At 45.5% G+C, this 6,000-nt stretch overlaps 5 non-coding genes across 5 annotated transcripts; all 5 read left to right on the plus strand.

Moving 5' to 3' along the window:
• The first annotated feature begins 581 nt into the window (after positions 1-581).
• TRNAE-UUC lies at positions 582-653 on the plus strand. Its single transcript has one exon. It is a non-coding gene; the product is annotated as a tRNA-Glu (tRNA).
• Positions 654-1,145: 492 nt separating this feature from the next.
• Positions 1,146-1,217, plus strand: TRNAE-UUC. The gene has a single exon. It is a non-coding gene; the product is annotated as a tRNA-Glu (tRNA).
• Positions 1,218-2,846: 1,629 nt separating this feature from the next.
• Positions 2,847-2,918, plus strand: TRNAE-UUC. The gene has a single exon. It is a non-coding gene; the product is annotated as a tRNA-Glu (tRNA).
• A 493-nt stretch (positions 2,919-3,411) lies between these two features.
• Positions 3,412-3,483, plus strand: TRNAE-UUC. Its single transcript has one exon. It is a non-coding gene; the product is annotated as a tRNA-Glu (tRNA).
• Positions 3,484-3,975: 492 nt separating this feature from the next.
• On the plus strand, positions 3,976-4,047 carry TRNAE-UUC. The gene has a single exon. It is a non-coding gene; the product is annotated as a tRNA-Glu (tRNA).
• The last annotated feature ends 1,953 nt before the right edge of the window (positions 4,048-6,000 follow it).

The raw sequence follows: 6,000 nt of genomic DNA on the forward strand, positions 1-6,000 counted from the left end.
GCTTTTCCAGCCAGCTGTCCAATATGGTCTAGCGGTTAGGATTCATGGCTTTCACCCAGGTGGCCTGGGTTCAACTCCTGGTATGGGGATGATTTTTTTTTTCTTACCAGTATTGTCTTACCTTGGGAAGTCTCCGTTCCTTTTAGCACAGGCTTTGGTTAATATGCGTGTCTTTCCCTCTGCAATGACTTTTCAGGCATATATATTACAGGATGCATGCTAAGTTAAAGACATGTGTCACCCACTCCACTCTCTGAGAATCTGAAGTACAGAGGAGATCTGCCTACTCTAGCCAGCCCTCTTGCTCATTCTCCCCATTGCTATAGCACAAAGGATCTCTGCCTAGAACGCAGGATGCTAGGTTTCCAGATGGGGGCGAAACAATCCCTTTTCTGAGGCATCTGCCAAGATGGTGGTGCAAATAGGAACTTGCCCCTTAGATGCAACTGAGAAAAATAAGGCCAACAAGCAAAAACTCCCAGTAGGGCCCCAATAAATTCTCTATGCGCTGCCAGAAATCATCGTTTGAGTCCTCAAATACACATATATACATGCAATCCACATGCTTTTTCAGGCATCTGTCCAATATGGTCTAGCGGTTAGGATTCCTGGTTTTCACCCAGGCGGCCTGGGTTCAACTCCCGGTATGGGAAAGATGAATCTTCTTCTATTTAACAGTATTGTCTTACCTCGGGAAGTCTCCGTTCCTTTTAGCACAGGCTTTGGTTAATTTACTTGTCTTTCTCTCCTAGCCCTACAAAGTCCTAAAAAGGATATACATTACAAGATAAGATAAGCAACTGTGTTCCCCACTCAACTCCCCTGAGAATCTGAAGGCAGAGCAGATCTGCCTACCCTAGCCAGCCCTCTTGCTCATTCTCCTCATTGCTATAGCACAAAGGATGTCCTCCTGGCACGCAGGATTCTGGGTTTCCAGACGGGGGCATAAGAAGTCCTTTTGTGAGCCATCTGCCAAGTTGGTGCAAATAGGAACTTGCCCCTGAGATGCAACTGAGAAGACGGTGGCCAGTAAGCAAAGATTCCCAATAGTGCCCCCAAATATTCTCCATGCCCTGTCAGAAATCATCATTTGAGTCCTAAAATACACATATATGCATGCAATCCACATGATTTCCATGCATCTGTCCCATATGGTCTAGCGGTTAGGATTCCTGGTTTTCACCCAGGCGGCCTGGGTTCAACTCCCGGTATGGGAAAGAATAAATTTTCCTACTTACCAGTATTGTCTTACCTGAGGAAGTCTTAGTTCCTTTTAGCACGGGCTTTGGTTAATATACGTGTCTTTCTCTCTGCAATGACTTTTCAAGCATATACATTACAGGATGCATGCTGAGTTAAGGACAGGTGTCCCCCACTCCACTCTCTGAGAATCTGAAGTACAGAGGAGATCTGCCTACCCTTGCCAGCCCTCTTGCTCATTCTCCCCTTTGCTATAGCACAAAGGATCTCTGCCTGGCACGCAGGATTCCGGGTTTCCACACGGGGGCATAAGAAGCCCTTTTGTGAGCCATCTGCCAAGTTGGTGCAAATAGGAACTTGCCCCTGAGATGCAACTGAGAAGACAGTGGCCAGTAAGCAAAGATTCCCAATAGCGCCCCCAAATATTCTCCATGCCGTCCCAGAAATCATCGTTTGAGTACTAAAATACACATATATGTATGCAATCCAGATGCTTTCTCAGGCATCTGTCCCATATGGTATAGCGGTTAGTATTCCTTGTTTTTCACCCAGGAGCCCTGGGTTCAATTCCCGGTATGGGAAAGATTTATGTTCTCCTCCTTATCAGTGCAGTCTTACCCTGCTGAAGTCTCAGTTCCTTTTAGCACAGGCTTTGGTTAATTTACTTGTCTTTCTCTCCTAGCCCTACAATGTCCTAACAAGCATATACATTACAGGATAAGTTAAGCAACTGTGTTCCCCACTCAACTCCCCTGAGAATCTGAAGGCAGAGCAGATCTGCCTACCCTAGCCAGCCCTCTTGCTCATTCTCCTCATTGCTATAGCACAAAGGATGTCCGCCTGGCACGCAGGATTCTGGGTTTCCAGACGGGGCGAAACAAGCCCGTTTCTGAGCTTTCTCCCAAGGTGCTGGTGCAAATAGGAACTTGCCCCTTTGATGCAACTGAGAAAAAGTAGGCTAGCAAGCAAAGACTCCCAGTAGTGCTCCAATAAATTCTCCATACCCTGCCAGAAATCATCGTTTGAGTCCTAAAATACACATATATGTATGCAATCCACATGCTTTTCCAGCCATCTGTCCAATATGGTCTAGCGGTTAGGATTCATGGCTTTCACCCAGGTGGCCTGGGTTCAACTCCTGGTATGGGGATGATTTTTTTTTTCTTACTTACCAGTATTGTCTTACCTTGGGAAGTCTCCGTTCCTTTTAGCACAGGCTTTGGTTAATATGCGTGTCTTTCCCTCTGCAATGACTTTTCAGGCATATATATTACAGGATGCATGCTAAGTTAAGGACATGTGTCACCCACTCCACTCTCTGAGAATCTGAAGTACAGAGGAGATCTGCCTACTCTAGCCAGCCCTCTTGCTCATTCTCCCCATTGCTATAGCACAAAGGATCTCTGCCTAGAACGCAGGATGCTAGGTTTCCAGATGGGGGCGAAACAATCCCTTTTCTGAGGCATCTGCCAAGATGGTGGTGCAAATAGGAACTTGCCCCTTAGATGCAACTGAGAAAAATAAGGCCAACAAGCAAAAACTCCCAGTAGGGCCCCAATAAATTCTCTATGCGCTACCAGAAATCATCGTTTGAGTCCTCAAATACACATATATACATGCAATCCACATGCTTTTTCAGGCATCTGTCCCATATGGTCTAGCGGTTAGGATTCCTGGTTTTCACCCAGGCGGCCCGGGTTCAACTCCCGGTATGGGAAAGATGAATCTTCTTCTATTTAACAGTATTGTCTTACCTCGGGAAGTCTCCGTTCCTTTTAGCACAGGCTTTGGTTAATTTACTTGTCTTTCTCTCCTAGCCCTACAAAGTCCTAAAAAGGATATACATTACAAGATAAGATAAGCAACTGTGTTTCCCCACTCAACTCCCCTGAGAATCTGAAGGCAGAGCAGATCTGCCTACCCTAGCCAGCCCTCTTGCTCATTCTCCTCATTGCTATAGCACAAAGGATGTCCTCCTGGCACGCAGGATTCTGGGTTTCCAGACGGGGGCATAAGAAGTTCTTTTGTGAGCCATCTGCCAAGTTGGTGCAAATAGGAACTTGCCCCTGAGATGCAACTGAGAAGACGATGGCCAGTAAGCAAAGATTCCCAATAGTGCCCCCAAATATTCTCCATGCCCTGTCAGAAATCATCATTTGAGTCCTAAAATACACATATATGCATGCAATCCACATGCTTTCCATGCATCTGTCCCATATGGTCTAGTGGTTAGGGTTCCTGGTTTTCACCCAGGCGGCCTGGGTTCAACTCCCGGTATGGGAAAGAATAAATTTTCCTACTTACCAGTATTGTCTTACCTGAGGAAGTCTTAGTTCCTTTTAGCACGGGCTTTGGTTAATATACGTGTCTTTCTCTCTGCAATGACTTTTCAAGCATATACATTACAGGATGCATGCTGAGTTAAGGACAGGTGTCCCCCACTCCACTCTCTGAGAATCTGAAGTACAGAGGAGATCTGCCTACCCTTGCCAGCCCTCTTGCTCATTCTCCCCATTGCTATAGCACAAAGGATCTCTGCCTGGCATGCAGGATTCCGGGTTTCCACACAGGGGCATAAGAAGTCCTTTTGTGAGCCATCTGCCAAGTTGGTGCAAATAGGAACTTGCCCCTGAGATGCAACTGAAAAGACGGTGGCCAGTAAGCAAAGATTCCCAATAGTGCCCCCAAATATTCTCCATGCAGTGCCAGAAATCATCGTTTGAGTACTAAAATACACATATATGTATGCAATCCAGATGCTTTTTCATGTATCTGTCCCATATGGTCTAGCGATTAGGATTCTTGGTTTTCACCCAGGTGGCCTGGGTTCAACTCCCGGTATGGGAAAGATTTATATTCTCCTCCTTATCAGTGTAGTCTTACCCTGCTGAAGTCTCCGTTCCTTTTAGCACAGGCTTTGGTTAATTTACTTGTCTTTCTCTCCTAGCCCTACAATGTCCTAACAAGCATATACATTACAGGATAAGTTAAGCAACTGTGTTCCCCACTCAACTCCCCTGAGAATCTGAAGGCAGAGCAGATCTGCCTACCCTAGCCAGCCCTCTTGCTCATTCTCCTCATTGCTATAGCACAAAGGATGTCCGCCTGGCACGCAGGATTCTGGGTTTCCAGACGGGGCGAAACAAGCTCGTTTCTGAGCCGTCTCCCAAGGTGGTGGTGCAAATAGGAACTTGCCCCTTTGATGCAACTGAGAAAAAGTAGGCCAGCAAGCAAAGACTCCCAGTAGTGCTCCAATAAATTATCCATGCCCTGCCAGAAATCATCGTTTGAGTCCTAAAATACACATATCTTTCTCTCCTATCCCTGCAATGACCTTTCAGAAATAAACATTACATGATGTATACTAGAGAATGACACGGTGGCTGGTTACCCGCGGCTAGCTGCGTTTAGCCGCGGATAGCCCGCCGAAACGGGTAGAAAAAATAGTGGCCTCTGCGGGACGGGGACAAGGCCATTCACCGCCCCGTTAAGCGGTGAATGGACTTGTCCCCGCAGTGAGGCAATCAAGGATCGCGCGGTCCCCGCCCTCTCCCTCCCTCCTCCTTACCGCCAGTTGAATTTCTGCCGGTCCGCGCAAAAAAAAAAAAAAGCCTCCTTCCTTTTCCCCTGCTCTTACCGCCATGCTCATGCTGCAGTGCAGCTACTAAAGCCGACAGGAAGTCTTTCCGACGTCAATTCTGACGTTGGAGAGGACGTTCTGGGCCAGCCAATCGCTGCCTGGCTGGCCCAGAATGTCCTCTCTGACTTCAGAATTGAGTTTGGGGACCACTGAACTAGACAATCGGTGTAGGTGGCAGGAAACAATACACACTTTGATTTATTGATATTTAGTGATAGCATATTTTGCTGAAGCCATGAGTTAATGTTTGTAAGTTTGAGGTTGATTTCTGAGATATCTGAGTTATTGTTTGGGTTTAGGGGATGAAGTAATTTAATATCATCAGCATAAGCAAAGCAGGTGAATCCGATGGATTGGGCTAGTGTTAGAAGGAGGGAATGGAGCCATGAGGGGTACCATGCTGCTGAGAGATATTAGAGGAAGTGGAGTTATTGAAACATACTTTGAATTCCTGTCCCCCATTACTGCAAGCTCTGTCCTCATCTGCACAAGCCTCAAACATTTTAAAATCATAATTGTTTGAGGCTTGTGCAGTTAAGGCAGAGCTTACAGGAATAGGGCAGGGACAAGGACTGCAACAAAACTCACGGAGATGGGACAGGGAAAAATTTGTCCCCATGTCATTCTCTAGTACAAATGAAAATCAGCAGAAAAACATTTTTAGCCATGGCAAACTATCATAGCATATCTGAAACTTTGTGCATTAAAACATGTTAGAGTCAATTAAAGATACCAACCATCATGTTTCTCAAAATTACTACATGATACAGGCAGTAGGAAATTATATTTGTGTTTACTTGGGGAAAATTATATTTGTGTTTATTTTGAAGGGGCCTATCATAATCACCAGTTTGTTTTAAGGAAGCAAAACTTTTGGAAATATTTGTTGTCCAGTGAAATAAAATGAATAAAAATGTTTCTCCTGCTTCAAATGTGTTGTTCATTCCAAGATTAGTGAGCAAGCATAATTATTCCCATGTTTTTGTGGCAGGCACAGTAAACATAGAACCTGGGTGCAGATTGTTGGTTCGACCCAACTTGGTGTTTCTTGCATTCTTAACCTGCTAGCAGACCAACTGTATATCTTCTCTTTTCCACAGATGTCCTGTAGCAGGAAATAGAAACTCTTGGGAAATGGCTGGATATAAATAGATTTGGCA

This window comes from Geotrypetes seraphini, chromosome 1 (genome assembly GCF_902459505.1).
Source record: "Geotrypetes seraphini chromosome 1, aGeoSer1.1, whole genome shotgun sequence".
In the NCBI taxonomy this organism is placed as follows: domain Eukaryota; kingdom Metazoa; phylum Chordata; class Amphibia; order Gymnophiona; family Dermophiidae; genus Geotrypetes; species Geotrypetes seraphini.